Genomic DNA, 24,899 nt, shown 5'->3' with positions numbered 1-24,899 from the left:
GACCAAAGCTGTGCTCTTCATACCAGCAATAACATCCATGCTCCTCCAGAGAGCTAAACAGTTGCTTCCTACACAGCTGAGCATCTCCTGCACATGCACTGTGGGAGCTGCATCTGCACAGGTGGGAATGCACAGGCATAACTCACAGCAAGGCTAGACGTGTTTTGTTTCAGTCACTGGCTCCTGAAGAGCCCAGTCTGGGCTGAGCATCTTAGACACCTGCTTGCCATTCTGTCTGGGCTGTGAATTTTCACCATCATGTGCGTAATTTAGTATGAAACAGTTATAATTTCTTCAGTGTCGAGCATTATGTGAATTCTATCTAGAAGGCATATTCAGAGTGAGACATCTGAATCCCTGCACATCCAAAATATGCATCTCCTAAGCTGCATTTTTACGACTGAATATGTTGGTCATTATTCTTTTATTTTCCCAGTCAGACTAGTTGACTAGGATATCGGTGTTTCTTTGTATAATTGGAAGATATATGCTAAAAAGCATCCAGATGTGGTAACTTCAGTATTTTTACAAAACATTAGTATGATTTTAAGAAAGCCAAACAGTTATTTCTGAAATGTAAAAATAATTTGCTCCCTATCTGACAGCTGTGTGCACCAAGTTGTACCCAGTGAGCCAGTTTTACAGTCAGTTGTAAACTCTCTCATTTAGAGGTTTATAATGGAAACTGCAACTCTACCTTCACTAATGCTGTGTAGACTATACTGCTGTAATATCAATTTGATTAGACGCTTTGTTAAATCAGTTATTCCTGGCAACAAAGGCAAAGGGCATGTGGTGTTTTAGCATCACACATACTGCTTTTATCTGGGATACTTGGCAGGTGAATATTTGAAGGGAAGAACTAGAAATAGAGGCTCTAAGCTGTTTCAATTCCCTCCTTGCAGCATGGGTTTGTAAAGCAATTTATTCAAGCTGCAGCCTATAGACCATACATCACCTTCCTGGTTGGCTTTGTTGGCACCTTGTCACATTCTTGTGGGCTTGAGGAATTCATTGTTCTTGTTTGAGCTGATAAGAACAAAAAAGGATTTTCTGCCGAGACCTTGGGAAAGGCAGAGGGGGAGGAATGTTGACATGAAACAGCAGGGCTGCACTTTCCCAAGCCTTGAAGCAGCCTGCATTCTTCCCTAGCTGGGGAGCCTGGGTTGAGGTGTGATAAGCACTGATTTCCTTGCTGCTGCTGCCCAAAAGCATGGCCCCAGTGTTGGATCGCTTCAAAAGGAGTCTCTCATAGGGCAGGAGATCACAATTGCCAGGATGAATGTGAAGCATAGTTTTACTTAATTTGAGCCAGTCCTCTAAAATTCACCTTGCGCTGTATGTGCCTTTTGGGAAAGGTACCACTCTGATCCTTCTTCCCCCACTGTATCCTTGAATGCTCAACTTAGGACAGTGGCCTAAAGTTCTTGGTACCAGAACCACTCCTTGAAGGTGGAACATGTTATGGATATTGAAAGCATCACTTTGCTTCTTACAGGCTTGGTAACAAGAGCTGTCACAGACGTAGCATCTCATCACTATCCTGGGACTCACTATCCTGAATGAAAACTCTAGCTGAATTTTTGCGGGTTTTTTTTGGGGGGGGTTGTTCTTTTTTTAATCAAATTTCCTCAATATTATGAAAGAAATTCGTTTTCTTGCTTCTCCTGAAAGCACAAGAGGTCACCACAAGGGCTTGAGGCTTGTGCCAGTATGAATCATATTGGTACTGATGAGCAGTGAGCTACAAACAATATCAATTAAAACCAGAATTTTTGCTGGAGCAGACAACAATCTGTTCAGAGTTTTTTTTCCTGCTATGTGTACAGAGGAGTGTTTTGATTATATTATGCCTTCCAGGTACCTGTGAAAAAGCAAACATTACATCCTTAAGCTCTCTTGTTGAGAGGATATCAAAAAGCCCTAACAGAGGCTGTCCTTGAAATAATATCAGCTCTTTTTGAAATAATGATAACAGTAAAAAACCCCCACCTCTTTACCTTTCCAGGGGGGCCAAACTTAAATTTCAGGACAATGATGACAAATAGAAAGGGGTTTTTCCATTTTTAAATTCAAACAGAAACAAGATGTTGGCTCCAAGGGGAGTATGTAAGATCAGTGTGTGGCGAAGGGTCTTTCCAATAAAGTCCTTAGTTTTAACTTTCATGGTTATTTTTCTTACCATTTATGCTACTGATATGCTGATCTACAGGACCAGCTGGAGTGATCCACAGATAAAACATGCCACTTGGCAGTACAGCAAGGATGATGGAGAAAGCTGCTAAAGGAGCATCTCTTATAAGGAAAGGCTGAGCAAAGTAGGCCTGTTCAGCCTCAAGAAGAGATGACTGAGAGGGGACCTTATCAATGTCTATATGTCTGAGGCAGGGGTACCAGGAGGATGGAGCCAGGCTCGTCTTGGTGGTGCCAGGCAATATGAAAAGAGGCAACAGACCCTGATGCACAGGAAGTTCCATCTGAATATGAGGAAGAACTTCTTTACTGTGCGGGTGACCATGCACTGGAACAGGTTGCCCAGAGAGGTTGTGCAGTCTCCCTCACTGGGGATATTCAAGAACTGTATGGGTGCAATCCTTTGCAAGGTGCTCTAGGATAACCCTGCTTGAGCAGAGAGACTGGACCAGATGACCCACTGTGGGCCCTTCCAACCTGACCCATTCCGTAAATTCCGTTGTAGTGCAAATATTAAGGCTGAACTAGCAATGTTTTCAAAGAGCACAATTTGTGTGATATACTGGATGTTCTGTGGGTTTTTTTCATGTTAAGAGCAGACTTGTATCTATATGTGGGACACAAAGCCAAAAGAGATGAATTATGGTTTAAATCAGCTTCACACAAGGAGGGGACTTTCACTAAACTAGGTTTCCTGCTGAGCCAGGGTACTGTGGGGAGCACTGGCTTGAAAGCTATACAAGGAGTACAAGCATCCCCACCAATGCTGCTGTCACAGGAGGATGGCGGGGAAATGAGGCAGCAGCCAGGGAGGAGAGAGCAAGTTGATGTTGACAGGAGAGAGGGGAAATGGTGAAATAGTGAGGGATGTTGAGGTGGCAGTGGCAGAGAGCTAAGGAGATGTAGGCAAAAAAGCAGTGTCAAGGTGTCCTGACTACAAGCAGGTTGGGAAGCATCAGCATACAACATAAAACTTGCCTGACCGGCTTCAAGTCCAGACAGTATACTTCGTGTGCTTCACTTTTCATCATGTGTAAAATAGGAATGGTAATTCCAGTCTTTTGCTTTATGAAATATTTTGACATCTTTAGACAAAAAGCCAAACATTTATTTTACCGGCACATGGGACAGAGGAAAACATTTCTACTTGGGAAAGCCTGCTTCTAGGGGTCCAGGTCAGTTCCTTTGGAGTTGGAACAGTTAAAGCAATCATCTGCCTGTTGCTCAGACCACAGGACTGAAATCTGTAATTTAACATTCAGTACCTTTCATTGCCTAAGAGGGGTTGACATTTTGACATTTTTTTATTACTGGTAGTGGCTATACAGAGAATATACACAAGGATAAAATGCACGCAAGGTGTAAATGGAGAAGTGCCAATATGTGTGGATGTGCCTGTGTATATGTGTAAGCCTATTTTTGTAATACGTGGAGCATCTTATATACAGGACAAAGACTAGGACAAGCTTGTTGGGTTTTTTAAGTCAGTATTGGCAGGTCTAAAAAAGAGTCATTTCTGCCTGCAAATCTTGCCTTGCTCATAACCTGAGCTGGTCATATTACAGTGCCTATTCTCTTGGCAGCATGGTGTCTTCTTGATATCACTCAAACAGGTTTGTGCATCTTTAGCAATGGTTGCTGGAGAATATTCGATACTAATTTGAAGTGGGGTGGAGTTTATGGTACAAATGCCCTCAAAATACTGCAAGGATCACATCTCTCATGTGAGTATTTCTACTGAAGTGAGGGCTGCTGCCTCAGGTTCTGCCTTTGCAGGTGTTCTTAATGATTTTCTTTTGAGATGACTCCACATTTTCATCTGTTTCTCTAAGTTCAGCTCCTCTGACATTCCCATTGGCAAGCTTGCCAGCTTTGAGCTTTGCCTTTTCTCTGGAAGCTGCCCTGCTTTCCAGGACTGAGCTCACTGACAGTGTATCACTGCTCTCTGCTGGAGAAGCACTGAGCTGGGCCAGGCCTCTCTGGGTCTCCAACTGTTTGTCAGGAATGCAGGTGTGATGGCCAAACTGATAACCTCTGAGCCTTCAAGAGCAAACTTAATGTAGGGCTTATTCCTGTTCCCTCTACGGTACAATTTAGGGTCTCTGTTGTGCAGGCTGGAGACAAGGGTTTTCAGAAAAAAAAAGAGAGAGCTAAATAGGCTGATGCTGGGTGATTATAAACATCTGTGGTCACATGCACTCGCATCTTGGTAGTGCATGATAACAGGCACTGACTGGTGTCATTTTCACAGGTTTCTGTACTGGCCTGGAGTATAATTGCCAATTGTAGTTGCAGTCATATAATTATCCCTCTGTAAAATGTTTCTTCAAGTCAGATGGAATGCCCAGTTAGGAGAGTGTTTTTCTACTCAAAGGGAATAGCAAACATGAGGTCCTAAAAGTTCATGTTGAAAGAGACTTGTTCCAGTCATCTTGATCAGATTTTGGTAGTTGCGGAAGTTATTCTGGCTGTTGCATTGAGTCATTTTTCAAAGACGCAGGCAAATGATCAGATCTTCCCCACAAAATGAGACTTATTTAAAATAATGTCTCCCACTTGAGCCCCACACACGCACATCCATACATGCACATGCACACATTATACATCTTCTAATTTCATATACGCTTGTAGCTCTGGCATCTTTTTTGCTTGAAAACAAATCATAAAAAGGCAGCTTTAAAACAGCTTTAAAGTGCTGTTATATTCTGCAGCATTCCAAGTGAATTATTGCTGTGCTGTCAAAGAAAACAAAAACATTTGGGAAGGACTGTTTATTTTACAGTGGTTGACCAAAAGTATGCGAGTGGTTATAAAAAATGTAGACAGCTAACAATGGGAGGTACCATTGCTGATTCTGTAACCCATTCACAAACCTTTGACACTGATTTTAGATCATTAGAGATAGAGCTAGGTACTGTGCACAGGAAAACACGTACACTTCCAAATCACTCAAGTTATAAACAAAACACACCATTCTCCTCTTCCTCAGTCCACCCTGGTCCTTCTTCCCCACTCACCTACATAGCCAAGCAAAAAGCATGAGATTTCTAATGTAGTGTGGCCTTTTCAGCCAACTGTTCTTTGAACTGGTTTCCACTACAGCAAGGTAGTAGTAGAGATGTGTATTTAGATTTGACTTATCTTTCAGAGAACCCTTTTATTTAGGTGGTACCACTTTTGGTGCCTTGCAGAATATACCACCTAAGGAGTCTTTCTGTTGTGCCTGTCTCGTATTGGCCTTTTTAGCCACCAACACGCTTGTAACAAACATGGGTAGAGCCTTTCCCAAATCTTCGTTCACGAAGCCTAACCATGACATGACCACTTTTGGTGCTATAGGGTACCGGTTGCTATGATTAGACTTGCTGTGTATTGAGGTCCCCACCAAAAATTGTTGCCTGCAAGTTGAAGGTAAGTTGGAATCTGTAAGCTAATGTGCTTGTCGTTAGAAATAAGGCATGTGGTTCTGGTCTGCTCATCCTAGAAAGTGAGTAGTAGAACAGAGGGCAGCCCAAAGGGTGACCAAGGAGGCTGCCATATTGGTGGCTGCTCAATGATAAATGACTGAGTAAGCTGGGACTCTTCAGCCTGGAAGAGAGATGACTTTAGAAGAGTCTGCAAAGTCATGAGAGGCATAGAGAGAGTTGGTAAGGATTGGCTCTTGACTAGTTTTTCTAACACTGGAGTGAGTGGTATCAAATCAAATCAGCAGTAGCCTATTTCAGAACAGGCAGAGATGGTTCTTCACACTGCAGGTTGTAGATCAGTGGAACTGCTTGCCAAAGGGCATTGGATACTAACATTTCATGAGAGTTAAAGTGAAGGCTGGAGAAATTCAGGGGAGGAGAAACTCATGAGATCCTTTGAGGGTTACTAAACATAGACAGACCACATGTTGCTGAGGAGCTCCCACAATCTAAAATAATTAAAGGTTCGAAGAGTATCAGGGCATTATCCTTTCTCTGTGTGGCCTTTTTCTAGGCATATGCAGAAAAAGAACATAGAACACAGTAATACTCATGGTCATAATGATAATAACAATCATAATCATAAGAATAATTTATGAAAAAAAAAACCTGTGAGTACTTACTGCAAAGTGCTAGAAAGTTCAGCCTTGGTCTGCTTCAGTTTTTAGCTGCCAATATCCTGCAGGACACTAAAAAAAGAATAGAAGAAAGAAAACTGTTAAAATATTATTGTCCACCCACTGCCCTGCTCTGTACATGCTGAAACACGTGCAGGTTCCATGCAGTTATTAATGAAGGTCTGTTAATGAAGAAAGGATGTGAATCCCAGTGAACATGCCTTTCATAAATGTGCCAGGATTACTGTGTCACTGCTGTTGACACATTTCCTTTCCCTGTAGGTGCACACCCTTTCCGATGTGTTCCTGCAGCACATGCAATTTGGTCTGAGTAGTCCTCCAATTATGTGGAATTTCATTTGAAAATCAAGATGGGGAGTGTGTGTGAGCTGACTAGTAGCTGATCAGTCCTTTTGCCCTCTATTTACTACCCTAGTATGTCAGCAGTGCCAGGGACTGTACAATACGTCATTAAAGCTATCTTTCCTGACCAGCGGGAAATCAGCATGCAAAAGCCTGCTGCTGTTTGCCAAAAGGAACCTTAGTCAATGGGAGAGAGAGAGATGTTTGGTCTTTTTGCTGCTTATATTAGAATCATGCACTGCTATTTCTATCTGTTTTGCCAGTTGGCATCTGTCCACCTTTTCTGTTCATGCTCAAACAGCCAGGAACAGTACGGCAGGAGAGGAAGCCCGTTCTCATATGTTGCTGACTGAACTGCCAATGGCTTGTGTTTGTAGAGGATCCAGCAATAAAACAAAGCAACCCCATCACATCAACCGTGCGTGCTAAGGATAGGTCCATTGAATAGTATTGGAGCAGTGTCCCAGACCTTCCCTTCCTCTTCAGTTGCAATAAAGGCATTAGATTTATTTAATGTCCAGAGAAAAAGTGGCATGTATTTCTCTAAACTTGTACAGGGATTTCGTTAGAAAAACAAAAACAAAACAAAAAAAACCAACCCAAACAAAACGAAACAAAAAAAAAACCACCAGAAGGAAAACCCTGAGGCACTTACTAGTCAAGTTTAGGTGGAGATAAATGAACTTGATATGAACTGATGAAGTTGATTAGATGCTTTAATTGAGCTCTGGTACAGCCAAAAATCAACTAGAAATCTCCTCTGACTGGGAAGAGGTAAAAGCAGCTTACAAACAGCCTGTAATGAGAGAATCTGAGTCATCTGCATGTGCAGATGGGGTATATATACACTGGTGTGTCTCATGCCCAAGTTACAGCCTCAACAGAAATACTTTTATGGGGACTGAATGATAGTTGGGAGAAGCAGAGAGGGTAGGGAAGCAAGAAGAACAGCCAAGTAATTGAAAACATCCTCTAGAGAAGTAGCCTGCAAATGACATTTGGGATGCTGAATGTGAGCTGGCAGTATGAATGCAATTCTTACTGAAAAGTTCTTCATTGAGGTAGTCATCATTTTGGGACTGCTTGATTTGAAAGGATACACTTGTTGATAGAAACAGGTTTATCCTAGCCTTCCCCCATGGGAACAGTACCTACTGATGCTGAAGCTGAAAAATAATCTTTCAGTTTTTCTTCCACACACTCATTCTGAACTACCAACTTATGTGATCACCATGACGGTCAAGGTACACCCAAGGTGCTGTGCCCTGTGCTAACCTTAGTGAAGCCACTGACTAGCTTTAGTTCAAAGACTCAGATCAATCTGCTGTGTTTTCTAAAGCAACTTGCTATTGAGAATAATAGAAGGGAATATTTCTGACATGAATAGTTTGATCTTGTTGTAGTCAGACACTTTTATTTTGAGAATTTATTGGTGCCTGCAAATACTCCTTTCTTCCATTAAGGCAGAGGTAACAATGATTTATTCAGTTTTCTGAAAATTCTAGAATAGGATAGATTAATGTAGGTAGAGAAAGTTAATAATAATTCGTTTTAAATGGATTGACTCACATTTTAAATGGTTTCTTTTTCTTCTAAATTAACTGGTATTTTTGCTCTCAGTCCTCTGGACCTTTCTTTCATTGGGGAAGTGCTTTTTACAAGAGTGAAAAATTTAATATCTTCTACATGTACCACATTTCTGATGTGTACATCTTTTGGGCATTTTATAAATGACAATACCATTGTAGAACAGCAGAAAGTGAATTAGTGGTATATTCTAGCGCTTCATTCTGTGCCTGATAGACTTTGCTGTTTCTGTTTCCTATAAGTGTGTTTCAGAAGTTTAAATTTTGTTATAAAACTATACTTTCCTATTCCATGCAAGAAAAGTAATTTATTTTGAAAAGTTTTATTCCTCAGCTGGAAGAAAAGATTATTGTGAAGGTATTTCAGAAACTGACAGCACATTTGCTCAAAGATTGTCCTTTCTGTTATGTGGAGAGCCAGCAGTTTCTGCCTTGGCACCATAATAAGGAATACTTTGAAAATGGAAAGTCTAGTTAATGGGTTGCTCATGTTACAGAAAAAGAGCAAGAGTTGACCCTGGGCATTTCATGTATTCTTATTCAGCATCTTTTTTCCGCAAAGCCAGTTGGAGCTGTGATTATTTCTGTGTGTTACTTCATAGAGAAAACTCACAGAAGGAGTGGAATCTAGGGTTGGTTTTGCTTGTTGGCTGATCTGCAGTAGCCAGCCACATGTGTATGGTTAGTTTGCTGCAGATGGAGGGTAAATGGCATCACTTAAACTTGACTGTGCCTGCAGTTCCTGTTTTGAACTGACCCAGAGGCAGACGGTTGGTAGTAAAAACCTACCCTAGAAACATTTGGCAGGGAAAGTTTAAGACGTGGGTATGGGATTTAGGTATTAAATTCAATTTAAAAGATTAAGGTATGGGAACAGGCTTAGAAAAAAGGGGATTGTTAGCATACCTGCAGTGTCTGGGGAAGGTGAACATTCACTTCTGGGATGTCCTTGAGTTTGGGGCGTCTGGATGTGGGAATGCTGCGTATGCAGAACAAAACAGTAGAGCTCAGAGATTCCAGAGTTTAATATCCATTGGGGTGCTTTTCCTTCCTTGCTTTTATGGATAATGAATGAACGTGGGAGAATAATATAAGTCTAGATTTACTGTACATGTTTTAAGTTTCATATTCTTTGTAACACAAGGTAAGCTGTAAAAGTTCCAGGTTGCAGTTCTGTGTAAATCAGTGCAGTGCCATCAGAGAGATGGAGACAGTGCTTGAGTATAAGTATCAGAGCATAATTTGGAAAAAAAATAAAGCTAGTTCAGTGTTATTGAACTAGAACCTTTTCACTAACTTAAAGCAAGTAAAAACATCCAAGATTAGTAAAACTTTTCTTGTGGCCAAGCATTACTCTTGATAATTTTTCAGTCATTTAGAAACAAGCTAGTAATCTATAAGGCCAGGTAGAGATGCTTTCAGTTGTGCCTTAAAGAATGAACCTTTTATGATCCTGAATCTCAAATCTTGCTTGTATGTCTAGTGATCTGGGCTGTCATTGCCATTCTTTGCACGAATAGGAAATATTTTCTCTAAGGTGGGTATTGATTTTTGCAAAGGTAAATAATACCAGCACCTTATTTGAAAAGCAGGATTATTTTGTCTGAAAGCTCTGCATTAAACAGTACTTGGATTTTCCATAATTTTGTTTTTACCAGGAGTACTCACTGTATTCTTTGTGCTCTAGGCACGCAATAACGGCTAGTGGGTACATTCAGCTGATGATGATTTGCAAGTGCTATGCACTATCTTTTTTCTTTCCTTAAAACCATCTTTCAGGATTGTATTGTCAACCCTTAGTGGAGTTCCTGGATGCCTTCTGCATAAAATCAATGCCAGTAGCAAAGACCCTAGAGAAGGGCACAGAACCTCTCATTCATCTCTGTAGCTGAGGTGAAAACCTTTGTCAGAGGCACGGGTTTGTCAGAGGCTGGCAGGAGAGCTGGTGGCTGGGCAGGTCAGATGAAGCTGTGAGAGCTGCTCTTGCACCCTGCTGAGGGTGCTTGCTGGTCTTGCAAGATACCCTCAGCCCTCACATCATGTGCTTTAATTGCAGCACACCTCCCTTCCTTCACATGTGAAATGTGTTTATTCTTGCCTCAGCTGAAATCATGACCTTGGCACACAAAACAGAATTATGCATGAGCCTCCTTTTGCAGTGAAAGGATGTGACCTATGTGCTCATATTCCTCAAACTCCTCTCAGTTAATACCTTTCTTCCCACTCTCCCATTCACCATAGATTGGGCCCTGATGTTACAGTCTCAGAAGACAGCCCATGATGGAGTTAGGCAGCCTCAGAGCTCTGCTGTGAAGGGGCTTCCATTGCCTGGTTGAAAGCAGTGTTGTACTGTTGGCTGAGGGATGGACAGATGAAGAGTGTGTCTATGGGTGGATAGGAGGGAGGATGTGGTGCTCAGCCACCTCACAGCACTGTGCAGGCTGCAGCATCTAGCCAGCCTCACACATCCCCCTTTCCTTCTCTCCTTCTATTTCAGCCTACCTCTTGCTCCTTTTCTCCTTCACCTTACTCTACCACCTATTTAACTAACTAGTCCCGTGATTACAGGTCTCTAACGAAGCGCTTCCTTGTGTCCTCAGAGGAAAAGGAAGGAAGGAGGGAGGGAGGAAGGGAGGGAGGCTGGGCGAGCGAAGCCCTGTCTCTCCCGCTGACACTCACCCCCAGGGTCTTGGCTAGGGGACAGCCACTGTTGGCAGCAGTCTGGGAGGAACTTGCAGTGGTAGCGGAAGAAAAGAATTTGGCAGGGAGGTAAACCACATGATTGTGATTCATCCTGCACTCTTGAAATGTGGCAGGAGGGGTAGGAAAGGCTTTTTGTGCCAGCACTGAGAGCAGAGACGTTCATGTTCAAACATCACATTCTTTTTATAGTAAGGCATGTCTCATAGGAAAAATATTGAACTTGGCCTTCCAGGATGAAGAAAATAGGCCTAACTGTGATTTTACTGCTTGAGTCACTCACTTAATCAGTTACTGGTTGCATGTAGGAAGCCTTCTATTAGGCTGACTTGGAAAAATTGTTTTTCATTAATTATTAGTGACACTGAGCTGTTTTTCAGTTTGCTCAAAACTGCTTTCATTTGTAGTTCCCCTTATGCAAAAACACTCTAAGATACCATGATTCAGAAGAGTAATCACCTTATTCCAATCACTCAATGTAACTGCCTTCCAGATAGGGCTCTAGTTTTTGTCAGGAGTTAGTAGTTTGCTGAAAGGTTGCTGAACACAGCTGTACTGGAATTGTGGTGACTTTTGGTCCCAATTCTTCTGCCTTTCCTCATACAGGATAGCCTCTTAGCCCTGGATTGCATGTGTGTCCCATTCACATATCACATAGGAATGAAAGCAACAGAAGATGTCATTCAATATGCATGGAAGTGCAGGGTGGCAGTTTGAAGACTGTGTAACAAATCAGTTCCAGTACAGCTTAAAAATTCTAGCTTTCCTTTTGTAGGCCACATTTTTGTGAAAATCCATCATAACAAGACCATCTCCTTAGCCTTATTTCAGCCCAGCTCCTTTGTCCAGCAGGAGGTGGTTACAAACACAGCTGTGGAAGTGCAGTTCAGCTGAGGAGCACCAGTCTGCACAGCCCTGCACACTCACAAGGTCCACATTGGCCCAAAGGCTGATTGCTTCCCATGTGCCATAAATCTGCATCTGCATCCAAAAATGTAGAGGCCACAGCGTATGGAAGTTCCTCTTCCTCCCCGAGTGTGTTTATGACAGATTTATATTGATGGCTGCAGTGCACTACAGCCACAGACTTCTATTATATTCAGGCTCTCCTAACTCAGTCCCTGTTTCCTGCTGAAGGTGAGACAAGGTCCTGTATGAATGAAGGGTGAAATTACAGCTGAACTTTCTAATTGCTGTTAGTACAGGAGAACCTTTAAGAAACAGAGCAAGACCTTTTGTGTTTGGAGCTACCCCTGCCCTCCCTTTACCAGTTCACTTTATGTTAAGTTCACATTTTTCCCCCTTACAGAAAACCAGTAAATGTGTGCCTATATATATCACTGTTTACAGAGGGCATTTGAAAGGAAGGTCAGAAGTGCTTTAATTCTTGAAAAAAGCCAGCCAGTTTCAGCTACCCAGAACTTTCAAAGTGTACACAAAACCACAAATGCTGGTAACTGTTATTTCAGGCCTCGGGCTTAGACATGATAAATTAACACTGTCCAGATTTCATTTTGGAAGCAGTGCCTACTCCTGCACAGACATTCATATCCTGATGAACTCCCAGGCGGCTCAGAGGGGCAATCACCACATCCTCTGTCTGACCTTGACAGTGACTGCTTCCTCCTGCCTCCCATGCTGGGGCTGAGCTGCCAAGTCTGGGTGTGAACACCGACCACAGCTCTGAAAGCCAAGTAAATGTCAAGTTCAGCTCTTCCAGAGTATGCTAGGACCAGATACTTCTTCATTTTATCCTCCTTTTGCTCTGCCCTCTCCCTGTTTCCCTGTGACAGAAGAGGAAGAAAAATCTGATGTTTACAGTGAGGGTTTCAGAGGTTCCCGGTGTGTTTTAGGAGTGGTGCCAGTGTCTTTGGGTATTTGAAGAACCTCATCATGAAGCTGCTCTGATAAACCACAGTCTTCTTTCTGGTCTCATACCGATTTGGCACTACCGTTTTTATTGGAATAATTCTTTCTCAATTCTAAGTCTAAACTGGAAACCAGGAGGCAATGCTGAGCAGTAATCAGAAAGAGGCAGTGACACCTTGCCCTTTCCCCTCCCCTCTGTAAATATTTTTGCTTCTTACCTTTGTTGGACAAACATCCTTTTTATTTAGCTTGTTATTGTAGGCTCTGGTTGCTTTGCCAAGAGACTGGAGGAGAAGAATGGACATGAGCGGTACCTAACTCCTTGAAAGAAACTGAACCAATCCCAGAAATCATGGGATGCCTCCAGGGTGCCTCCAGGATGCCTATCCACTTCTCTTTTCATCTGTACCAGCCTCTGAATCTAGGCTGGTCAGTCATTTCTTGCTTCAATCCTTGTTTCACTACAGGATTTAATGGCTTAAGACTTAATGGTTGTTTGCAGTGGTAAATAACTCCACCTTTGATTTAAAGGGGAGTTCAAAATCTCCTGAACCACATCCTCTCTTTAAACAGCCAGTCTTTATTTTTTCCTTTAGAGCAGAAATCACTGCTGTATTACTATGTGTGATTCACCCATCAACCACCTTAGGCAGGGTGATTTCACACTGTTCCTGTCCAAACCTCTGTGTCACCCGTTGTGCCAGAGGTTGTACTTCTGGCCAAGCTGGGACATCTGAACGGCCAAGGTGTCTGCACAGGTTTAACACAGGTTTTTTGGGCTGACATACTATTGCAAACATCTGTCTGTGTCTTTAGTTTCCTAAGATATCTTTAAATGCCTAGATATATGCCTCTTCCCAAAGATACAGAGGAAGTTTGTGATAGAGAAGGAACTTCTTCTCCCTAGGGGAGGGATCCTGATGGTGCACAACAGCGGGTAAACCACTATGTCATTCAAGTAAATCACTGTGTCATTCGTGGATGTTTTTGAAGGGAACTCAAAACAAAATGGAGCATGTGTGAGGTGATGTCACCCTGGCTTCGGAGGAAGAGCCCAGGACTTCACTCTGCTCTATGGCAGTGTGACAAGTCAGGCTTCCAGTGACAGTCATTTACCCTGCTAGCCTGGATTTAATGGATTATGACTGAAATTGTTATGGTCCATTTGGTGGAAAACAAACAAATAAACGGACAAACAGATTTGTAGTTTTAGGAGGCTACTTTAAAATGTCAACCATCTGCTAGGCAGAGGCTCAATAAATCAAGGTTGCATGAGGAGGTTAGTGCGCACACGTGTGTGCTTGTGTTCTGCAGGCTTCACATACTTCTCCAATGACCAGTTTTCTCAGTTGATACTTATTTCACAGAAGATGCTCCTAGGATTTATGCAGCTGATGACAATTAAAGAACTATGCTGGGGAGACTATGTCTCAATCTGTTTCTTTTTTCACTATAGCCAACTGCCTAACCTTGGAAGATGCTGAATATCTGCGCTTCCCATTGCATTTAATGGACACTGTAGGTGTCCATTTGCTGGAGGAATGATGTATCTTCAGATCTGTTGTTTCACTTAGTGTCTACATTAAGTGTGGGCCCAGGGGGAGATGTGTGGTACATATCTTCTAGCCTGTCCGCCTTAATGCCATTTTTGTTGTCAAGGATCCATTCTTAGGGCAACTCACCCAGGAGAGCAGTTTGGTATCTTATTCTCAGGGGAATCCCATTGAAGAAAACAGGTCAGCCTGAATGAGGGTGAGAGACTCCAGCTCTCCCTTTCCTACCAGAGAAGGAGATACTATCCCAAGTTTTGCAGTCAGTTACAGTGGCAGTGCTCCCACTGATGCTGGGGTAAGCTAGAGCTCCCTAACCAGCTCCCTCAGGGGAATATTCGGGAGAAAGCAGAACCTAGCTGTTAGCAGAAAGCTTCAGATGCTTTCATTCATTAAAAAACAAAGGGGAAGAGCTCTTGTAACATGACTGCTTTTTTTTTTCACACAACTGCAGAACGAGGTGGTGCTCTGTACAACCCAACTTTGTTTGTACACCCAGCTCGTTATGCCTTCGATGCCACTGTGCTGCTGTATGGATGTAAACCCACTTGGACCAGTAAAAGATCCTTTAAAACAAAGAGGAAAATGAACAACGTTTGCAGAGCCATAGAGGAAACACCTTTGCAAACAATTCATGCCCATTTTGTAAAACATTAGAGTATCACCCTCTAAAAGTTGCAAATAATATTTTTATTAGGTTTCAGATGCACACACACAAACAGATGGAGCATACGCCCACATACACTGCCCCCTCCCAACTGAATGAATATTCCTTCACTCCATCATCACAGCAAGTTCTTTAATGCGGAACAAAAAATAAAAGTAGTTAACAATGTTTGTGAGGAAGCATATTGTGTTTAAGTGCACATTGTGAACAAAAAAAGGCGTTAAGGTTGTTCAGACCATAGGAAGTGAGGAGGGAGGAAATCGTGTTTGTTGAATGTGTTTATGTGAAGATTACATGCGGTTTATGCAATTCAAGATTTCAGAAGCAGATAAGGTTTTCTAAATCAGCCATAAAATTTGTATCTGATTTTTCACACCAAAGAAATAACAAAAAATGGTTTTATTTTCTCTGGAAGAAAATAGACTGAATGAGGCTTAGGGCCAAATTCTGATCTCACTTTCACTGGTGTTCAGTGAAATTGTTGTAAATATGCTGGATTTACACTGATGTAAGTGAGATTAGAACTTTGCCTGTGGCAGACAGAATGTCATCTCTGTACATCTAGTATGGTTTGGGGCTATTTTAGTACAAAAACTGTGTTGCTGTAATGTAGTTGAAAAGGTCATGGTGAGCAAATACAGACCAACATTATATAACAACTTGCAGGTTTAATATAATTTTGCTGATATTTGGCTGAGATTTTTGGATCTCTGTATAATTTTTCTGGTATAAATGTGTTTCTCATGAACAAGTTATTAACTTAAGAGAAGTAAAAAGCATCCACCGTGTGAATCTGAAAGGAATCAACACCCATATGTCATGTCCTTTTCAGCTGCTAAGTGAATGCTTGTCTTGTCCGATCTTGTAGGTTTAATTTCTGCCAGGATGCGTTTATACTCTTAAAATTAATCTATCCAGGCAAATTTTTCATTCTGCAGAACAGTCTTAGCTGCCCCTGCATAGCTCATAGGTGATGCATATTCATTTGGTATTAACGAATGAATCAGAGATTAGGTGTCCAGGTACCTTCTCCACTGACTGTAGGCCCATTCTGGTGTTTGGGTACATTTCTTCTATTTTATGGGCTAAATCTGAGGTCAGATTCTGTACTGCTGTAAGGTGGCAGAGATCTTTTTATTTCAGTGGATCTGTAGCAATTTGCACTGGTTGAGAACTGGGCCCCTAAAAGCTTGTGTCAACAAAAGATTTAACTGGAGGAAAAGCAGTAGAAAAAACTAAGTGAAGCTGTTGCTGTCGGGAGACATTTCTATTATGAAAACCTGAAGCAGTAGTGTTTTGATTATAGCCTGTTTGGTCATCCTAAACAGAATGAGTAGAGTTGGGAAAGGGGGGGACGTGTGAATGTTTCAAGGAGGTCTTTGAACAGTTTCTTCAAATGTTCATTGCATCTAAGATCCCATTTTTTGTGTGCCTTTATTTGCTCCAGAATACCACTGGACTGCCAACAAAGGAGGGCCTGTCCTCCCAGGAATTTTCTGCATTCCTCTCTGGAGTAGGCATTTTTCTCAGCTACAAAGGGCCTTTGGCAAATTCCCTCTAATCATTGGATTTACCCTGGGCTCTGATAGGTGCCATTCATGAACTTGGTGTGCTGTTTGATGGGGCTGAAGCATTAATGGGTTCTTTTCATGATAAACAAAACAGAGTAGCATTACCAGAGGAATCACAAAGCTGCTCTTGTAGGGCAGTGCAGTTCTTTCTGCCTCCCGCTCTCTCTCTGTTCCCCTCCGTTCTCCATTTTCCTTTAATTTTTTTCTGATCATTTACTTGTTTTTATGAACGTGCATTCTTTTTTGTCTCTGAGACCATCTTCCCTGCTCTGCTCACCTCAGGAGACAGTGGGTTAGCTCACTGCATGTGCTTGGCCCCAGGAGGTGCAGTAAACCCATACAAACAGCTCAGCTTTAGCAGTTTTCTCTAAGAGTCTTATAGACCATCACAGCAGAAACATCAATGGATCCTGAATCCCATCTTCACTCTCATGGGTTTCATTCCCATCAATGGGTTTTGATTCCGTCAACAACCAGTGTTCAAACAAGGAGGGGAGGGAAAAGAAGTTATGAAAGGACTCACTTTGGTATTGAAGTAAAAGCCAAAGTTGCCTCTGCTTTTGAAGTCCATTGGTAGTGGTGACTTTGTAGTCTTTTAGACAACATATGTGGATGTTTTTCTCTTTAGTCACTGTTTAAAAGTGCTATACTGTCCTAGTAATGGGTATGTTGTGAAAAGCAATATTCTAAACTCACAGAGGTGACACAAAAGTTGTTGTATTTGTAAAAAATAAGCTCAGCAACCAGAGATAAGGCAGAACTGCATCTCTGCTTTGAAGTTGTTTCTGCTCGACTTTGTGGTGTGATGGGACCCAATAAAATGTAAACAACACATTGCTTTTTCTACTGCTTCTCCTTTCTTTGAAACGTCTCGCACGCCTTCTGATGACATATCACAATAATGGCCTGAGTGAGCAGTACAGCTCCTTTTGAGAAAAAAATTGCAGGTTTTTTTTTTAAAAAACCTTTTATTTTAAAATTCTCAGTTCAAAAAACACTGTTTCCAATTGACAGTTTCAAACCAATTAATTTTCACATTCACCACTTACTTTGTTAAATTATCTATATTTTAAACCAATACGAAATGTTTAAGTGAACATAAGCAACTGGGTTTGTTTCAGAATTTACTAAAGTCACCCAATCTTTTTCCAGAAAAAAGAATTTTTTGCTGGAATTTTCATCTCCAAAATTAAAAGAGGGAAGAATCAGATAGAAGGGAAACAAGTACGTTGTCTTCCATGTGCTGCACATAACTTCTCAAATTTTCATCTGCTGAACAACACTGTGTTTGGAAAATGTTGGGGGAAAAGCTGGGTGTACTGCAAGTATGTTGGAGACCTCTTATTAAACTTAAATCAACAGGCTACAAGTGAAGTCATTGTGGCCTGTAACTCCTTTCTATGGTACTGTGGAGACCCTCCTCATTTTTTCAGATAAGAGCCTTAACCTTAAGCACTTGATGGGCTTGTTTAGTTCGGAGGAAATGTGAGAGATTTGCTGTAATTTGGCCTAGTGGTAGCTCTTTTGGAGAAATCTCCCTAAATCTTCCCTTTTTCTTTCATCTGTTCATTTGGTTATCCATCTATCCATCTTGGTCTCATGGCAAAACTATCAGAGAAGGTAAGGCTTTTCTGATGTACCTGGGAGACAAGAAAGGCTGCCTGAGCTGACAGTCACAGGAATGGAAAGCCTCCAGAGACCCAGCTGACAGCTCTGAAGGGAGAATGAAAGTATGAGGTTGCATCTGACAGATTAAGGGGAAAATGGAGTGAGAATGACTATGGTGCTGTGTAAGCTGACCAGACTGTCTGGCCTGGACATGATGGACATCTGGTGGGATGCCTGCCAGGACCTGTTGGGTGTGTTTCACCAGCTTCCAAGTGCTGTGTTTGTAGTGGGACCACACCTGACAGCGTGTGCTTGTGGAAATTTGACATCTACAGAGAAGTGAGAGAGTACAGAAAGGACTCAAGGCACTGGCTTGACAAAAGTCCAGTTTCTTTAACCTTAAGGAGACAGAAGATATTAATGACCTCAAGGCCCCAGAGCCTCTCAGCTCTTCCATATCAGCTTCCAAAACTGAAGTGCCTGATGTTTTATTAACAGTTGCTGTAACTATTAACACTTGGCACCAGTCACTGTGGTGTCCAAGGACCTTCATGCATTTTGGTGAATTAATTAAACATATTACAGCGTTTAATGCCCATGGTGGGAGATTCAGCTGTGGGCCATGTAGACTCGGAGATGCATGGTGTTTGAGTGGGACGCGATTAAGGGATGCTAGCTGTAATTCCAGTCGTGCACTGACAACGTTATTTTGTATTTGTTCTTTTTTTAAATTCACCTACTGAAACATTGCCAAAAATACTGCAAGGATAATGAAATAATGTGAAAGCAACTTTATGTTCAAAATGACATATTTCATACCTCCTGAGAATATCTTGAGTGGTATAGATATTAGAGGTACCTTTAAATAATAGAGTCTTTTTTTCCAAGTCTATTGGTAAGAATTAGTTTTGCTGTCCTCAGAGAACTAGTGCTATGAAGTGCCAATCATAGTTTAATTGTGATTCAGTATGTTAATTCCATGTGACAGTCTAAAGGTCTTTGAAGTCTAATTCTTGATTGTGTCTAATCTGTTTTTTTATAGTGCTGAACTTTAAGAGATAGGCCTGCAGCTAAACTGATGCAGGTAAATGTAGTCACGAGGTCACAGTTAACGGTGATTGAAGGTGAAGTCCTTCTAATGTTCACTTGGAGACTAGAGTAGAGTCATGAAGGGGTCACTCCAGAGGTCAGTCTCCAGCCACAAGCTCACATTTTCTGCAGATCTATTTCCCATGTATTTGACTGAAAAAGGGTAAGAATAACTGTTTGAAAACTGTGGTGACTCAAGTAAAATGCTATCCTTCCCATGAAGTATAGGAAATATTAGCACGAGGAGGGAGAAGGCTGTGCTTCCTTGTGCCACTTGGCCTCTTTGAATACACTGAAAAAAGGTGTTGATCTCTGCCTCTGCTGGATGGAGTGGACTAGCAGATGAGGGTCTGCTGAGGGTCTTCTTCATAAACATACCCTTGAGTGGCCTGATTTCTCCAGGTGAAAAAAAACTTGAAGGAGAATACATGCTCTGTGTGGAAGATAAGATTTACATTAGAGAAAACCTGGCATTACCGAAAGAGCACAATGACAATTGTCTCCTTAGATCCCAGTGATGCTAATGGGTTCAGGTCTTCTTCAAGAGAGGAACAGATGACAGCATGTTTGTTTTGGACTTCATTCCAAGTTCATTGCTCCCCTCCTGCCCACAGCTATTGTGCAGCTGGGCTGTGAGCAACCATGTCCCACTGTTGCTGCAAGTTCCCAGCACCACCTGCAAGTTCCCAGCACCACCTCTCCTTTTCCTCTCAATAGTAGAGATGTTGTTCACGAGCAATACCAACTGTATGTGAGGAGATGTGTCCTCTCTGTGTTATGCACAGGGCTCTGATTTACAGCTGCAGCAAAATTTGAGATGCGCTAGTGTGGGTTTCAGCCTGAGTAAGAGTTGACTGGAACTGGCTTGGAATTTTTTTAGGATTATTTTTTTTCATCCAGAAACAGTAAATTGTTTAATCAGAGATTCCTAAGAGGAAGGGTCCATTTCAACGAATTTCCCATTTCAGCTGAAACCAATTCATTGTGTTGGTGTTTTTGTTTCGTGAGTCTTTTTTTGATCGTTTAAAGGACTTTTTAACTTTTCTTCCTCAATACTTGAAATACCAGATGCTGCATCAAACAACTGCCACTTCTCTGACCTTTAGCATGACATTTGTCAGATTATAAGGCAAAGTCACTTTGGTTTCATGTTAGTGGCATACCCTCTGTCTGGGCTTGTATGGAGGAACTAGAGCTATAGCTGGAAAGCAGAATGTGCTCTTTGATTGATAGCACCATGATCTCTTTTAACTTCAGGAGCTGTCTTTTCAGCCCCAGCTGCTTGGCAGGCAAACCAGTCTTGTGGCCAGAGAAGAGCCATGATACTGTTACCATCATGGTGGCTATTGTAGATCATGTACCTTGTGCAAAAATCATATAATTTGTCAAGTCCATTTTAGTGTTGAGAGGGAAACACAGTCTGAAAAGTTCTCACAAAGAGAGAAAAATGCTCTTCTCGTGCTAAATTCTGCGCAAGATCTTCCAGAAAGATAGTATAACCTCTTGTAGGCAGTTACAATAACCTCATAAAACTGATTGGAGGTTGATTCTTTGCTCCTGCCAGAACACCAGAACTTGGCTCACTCACCCTTTGCATTTTCAGTTCCTATATGCTCGTCAAGTATACATATTGAAGAAAGAAGGCAATTGATCATGGCAACAGCTTGCTTAGGGGATGTGGTGAATTCTTCAAGACTTGCAGTCTTTAAATCACAGTTGGATGTTTTTCTAAAAGATATGCATTACTTCACCCTGAAATTATGATGTTGATGGAAGAATTGCTGGGCAAAGCTCTAAGACTTGTGTTGTGGAGGAGGTCAGACTAGGTGATGGCAATGGCACCTTCTGGTGTCTGTTTGGTGTATTTGGGGCTTTGTTAATTACTACAACCTAAATACTGTGCCTCAGTTCAGTGTTTTATTCAGTTTGGTGTTACCATAAAGACAATTCACATTGTTGTAGCAGTAGAAATTATCTGAAAGCAAAGCTTCTTCCTTTCCAGAACTGTGTGCTGGCAAGAACTGATTGCCTGGATGGTACAGAGTGGGTGAGGTCAGTGGAGGAAAGAGGATAAGTTGTCCTAGCTGCCCCTTGCCAGTGGAGGACCCCACATAGCCGGCTGCTGTCTGGGAGCACTTCCTAATCTGCTCCAAACAAAATCACCGGGATTAGTTCAATCAGTTTAAATGGTTGGTCTGAGCAAGCCTGGCCACTTTTGTCTGAAGGGATGGGAAGGCATGCTGCAGTGCATGCTGATGGCAGAGCTGTGTGAGTGGCAGCTCAAGTTCTCAGCCAGCAGCGGTGTTGTCCTCATGTGGGAAAAGCATGCCTGTCTTAAGATTCAGAGCTGGCTCTCACTTTCCCTCTCCACTGGTCACTTCCCACCTTGGAGACTGTCTCATCAGGAAAAGATGACTAGGCTTCTCATATTGCATATCTAATTATCCTGTGTCATGAGGCCTTTTGTTGCCATATTTGCACGCACTCAGCCCTTACCTGAATTCCACTGTAGTTATCTTGACTGCGCCTCCACCTCATTGAGCCTGGGTTACAGGCACATCCTTTGGAGAAGGATTTGTTTTATTTACTCATCCAGGAAGCAGAAGTTCACATCTTGTGAGTTGTACTGGCCTGCTCATTTCTGGCATTACTCTGCCACTACTACAAAAATCTGTTTATCGGCTCCCAGCAAGCAATAATTGCATTATCAACTGTATCAAGTTATCAGTGAACCTATAAAGCAGGTCTTTTCATGAACCCCTATGCCTTGCAGCCTTAGTGCTTGCAAAGCAGCACAGATGAAAGAGATTACTGGGCCTGGCATCAGTACAGACTTGTGCTGAGACCAGCCTCATTTAGTGCAAGTTTATTACCTGTGGAATTTAAAAAGGATGTTCAGTCTAGCATGTCCAACTGGCAGGAAGCAAACCAAGGCTTGATTTTTAATTCTGTGTAATATCCAAATATTTTGTTTTACAGGAACTGCTAATTTTTGTTTAATCTTTTCGTCAGTCAGCTTTAGTACTAAGGAGACTGAGGTCTTACATAGTCAGCAGTGGTATTCTAGGTTTAAAGGAATGTAATCTGGTCAAGTGAAGAGGGAATCTGGTCTCGCTTTAGTAGTTTCTGTTGATTTGAAGAGGATGCATGACTTTTTAGACAGTTATTAACAAAGGAGGCCTGCAAGGAAGATTCAGTGTGGCTTATGGGCCTTCAATACTTGTCAGATGCCTTGAAATATAAGGATGTAGATGTCAAATGCCACTAATTCAGTTTTTAATTACTCTTCATTCTCCTTTAGTTTCTTTTACTACTTTTGATAATTCGATGTAAATAAATGACCTACAAGCAGGATGATGCCCCCACAGACACCTCATACAGCCCCCCCACACCACTCTCTAGCTACAGGCCATTTGGGGGCTGCAGAGTTGACATGGTCTAAACCCTGGGAGCGCAGCAATGTACTGGTGCCCAGACTATTTGTGAGCAGACAAATTCGATGGTTCAATATGTGCTAACCTCCTCTTTGCTTAGGTGATGAGAAAATAAAAGCAGGGCACTCGAGTCAAAGTCAGTGAATGGAATCCATGGACCTGCAGGCCATATTGAAAGCCAAAATTTGCAGGGATTGAGAACGATATGGGTTTCAGGAGTAGAAGCACACAGAGGTGCTCTGTTACAGCAGAGTATAAAATTTTGTTAGCTACTGACAAGGCTGTTTCTGTTGAAATATTATCAGAAAATTGTGTTTCAGATGAAAAATTTTGAACTGAAAGTACTTGCTCATTTCAGAAGATATTTTCTTCATAGAAAACCCAAAAATGTAAGATTTTAGAGTCCATGCCAAACTAGCATATCAGTAATGAGTTTTCCTACGAAAAGGTGATGTTGTCTCTCCTTCAGTCTGGGGAAGTATCTGTGGGGGTACATGTGGAGCAATGGGAGGTAGCAGAGGTGCATGTGGATTTTCCAGCTTGACTGAACTGTCCAAGACCTGAATGGAATCCAAATAGTTCAGAGGTGTACCGAGATACATGACATGAACCCATTCACAAGTCTGAGGCAGAGGGGAGGAAGAAGGTACTCACAGAGATACCTCACTCATGTGAACCTTGCAGGCTAACTGTTGAACTGGTGTAAATTGGTCTGGGTCCAGTGACCTGGAGCTATGCGAAGTATGCATTAGGGGGTCGGATGCATTCAAGCGGATCTTGCCTTGTTTGCATTCATTCAGAAATTGTGCCAGTGTACAAAGCCTGACATGAGCATATATTTTAGAATTTAAAAATATAAATCTGGCTGATTTTGAATCAGTATTTTTCTTGCTTTGTGTTAGTTATTTATGACACTGGAAAGTACGAATTAGCATGGATCCCAAGGAACTGTTTGATCTAAAATAAGGAAAATTTCTTCAAAGGGGAAATGTTTAAGGGACTGATTGTTATTTATTTTATTTAGCATATAAGGATTTGGATTTGTGTCCTGCCTGTAATTCCTGTGTTTGGAGCAGTGCTGATGGAAAAATGGTATCCAGCATTTTATGAAAGGTGATACTATGTCAACAGATAGGCAATGGGTTAGGACATGTGACAGTAATCTTCCATGGCATTCAGAGCATTCAGACCATATGCTTTAAACCATCAGTAAAATACATGTCAGAGCCACTTCCTTTCCATGTTCCCCTCCCAAGGACCAAGGGGAAACCAAGGAGGGGAGCTGGGGACTGCTTTGCAGCCCTCAGCATGAGGGTGCTCTCTAGAATGGAAATGGGCTTGAGGGAGCCAGAAGGGAACTGCAGAATCTTCTCTCAAATGAATGAATGAATGAATGAATGAATGAATGAAGTTCAAATGTGTAAGGAGTTGAATTTGAGATCAGCTCAGTTGGTTAAAACTTGGCGCTAATAACACGAAGGTCATGGGTTCAATCCCCTGTATGGGCCACTCACTTGAGAGTTGGACTTGATGGTCCTTGTGGGGTCCCTTCCAACTCAGAATACTCTGTGATTCTGTGAATGGACAGGGTGGCAGCTGTGTGGTGTTAGCAGGACCTGGTGGACTCATGTGAGGTTTGCTCGTGAATATTCACCGACTGTTTTTTGGATGGTCTTGTTGCAGCAAAGTCACGGAAATAAATGGTGGAAGCATGGCCATAGGCTATTGTTTCTAATCTTGCTTTCCTGCCCTGTCCTGTCCTGGTTTTCATCTGTAGGTTGTAAGAGCCTTTTAACATTTGTAGTTTAACATGTGTAGTTTGCAGAGGGAATAAAGGCTAAAGAATGTTAAAAAAATATTTCTGTCTTTGGAGGCTAGCATTATTTTTCAACTCAGTTAAAGCTCATTGTCAAGAGCTCCCATCTCTACCCACAGCTTCTGCTCAGTGAATGCAGCAGTCACAGGTACAAACACAAGTCCCAAAAGTCAAGAGAATAATTTGGGATCACTTTGGAGTGCACATACAACCTGGGGGATCGTGGGAAACCCCCTTTGTACCTCTTTGGCTCAGTCTGGAAAACTGAAAGTTCAGACTGGAGGAAGTACCTCAAACCACAAATAAACTGTTCTATCCATTTGAAGGTAATGGGCCAAAACCTGGTATTTTTACTCAGGCAGAACTCTC

The 24,899-nt window shown here is 42.0% G+C and overlaps 1 protein-coding gene and 1 long non-coding RNA gene across 2 annotated transcripts in view; one reads left to right on the top strand and one right to left on the bottom strand.

Moving 5' to 3' along the window:
• Positions 1-23,964, bottom strand: part of LOC127474702 (uncharacterized) — a 45,146-nt gene extending 21,182 nt beyond the window's left edge. Inside the window, exon 1 of the long non-coding RNA XR_007905958.1 lies at positions 6,284-23,964. This is a non-coding gene — a long non-coding RNA (uncharacterized LOC127474702). The remainder of the gene's footprint in view (positions 1-6,283) is intronic.
• The window catches only part of LOC127474681 (uncharacterized), a 141,500-nt gene that overhangs the window by 79,677 nt on the left and 36,924 nt on the right, over positions 1-24,899 (top strand). The window lies entirely within an intron of this gene.

The sequence above is a fragment of the Manacus candei genome, unplaced genomic scaffold (genome assembly GCF_025592945.1).
Source record: "Manacus candei isolate 608988 ecotype Guabito, Panama unplaced genomic scaffold, ASM2559294v1 h1tg000043l, whole genome shotgun sequence".
Lineage (NCBI taxonomy): Eukaryota > Metazoa > Chordata > Aves > Passeriformes > Pipridae > Manacus > Manacus candei.
This window is presented reverse-complemented; position numbering and strand designations above follow the sequence as displayed.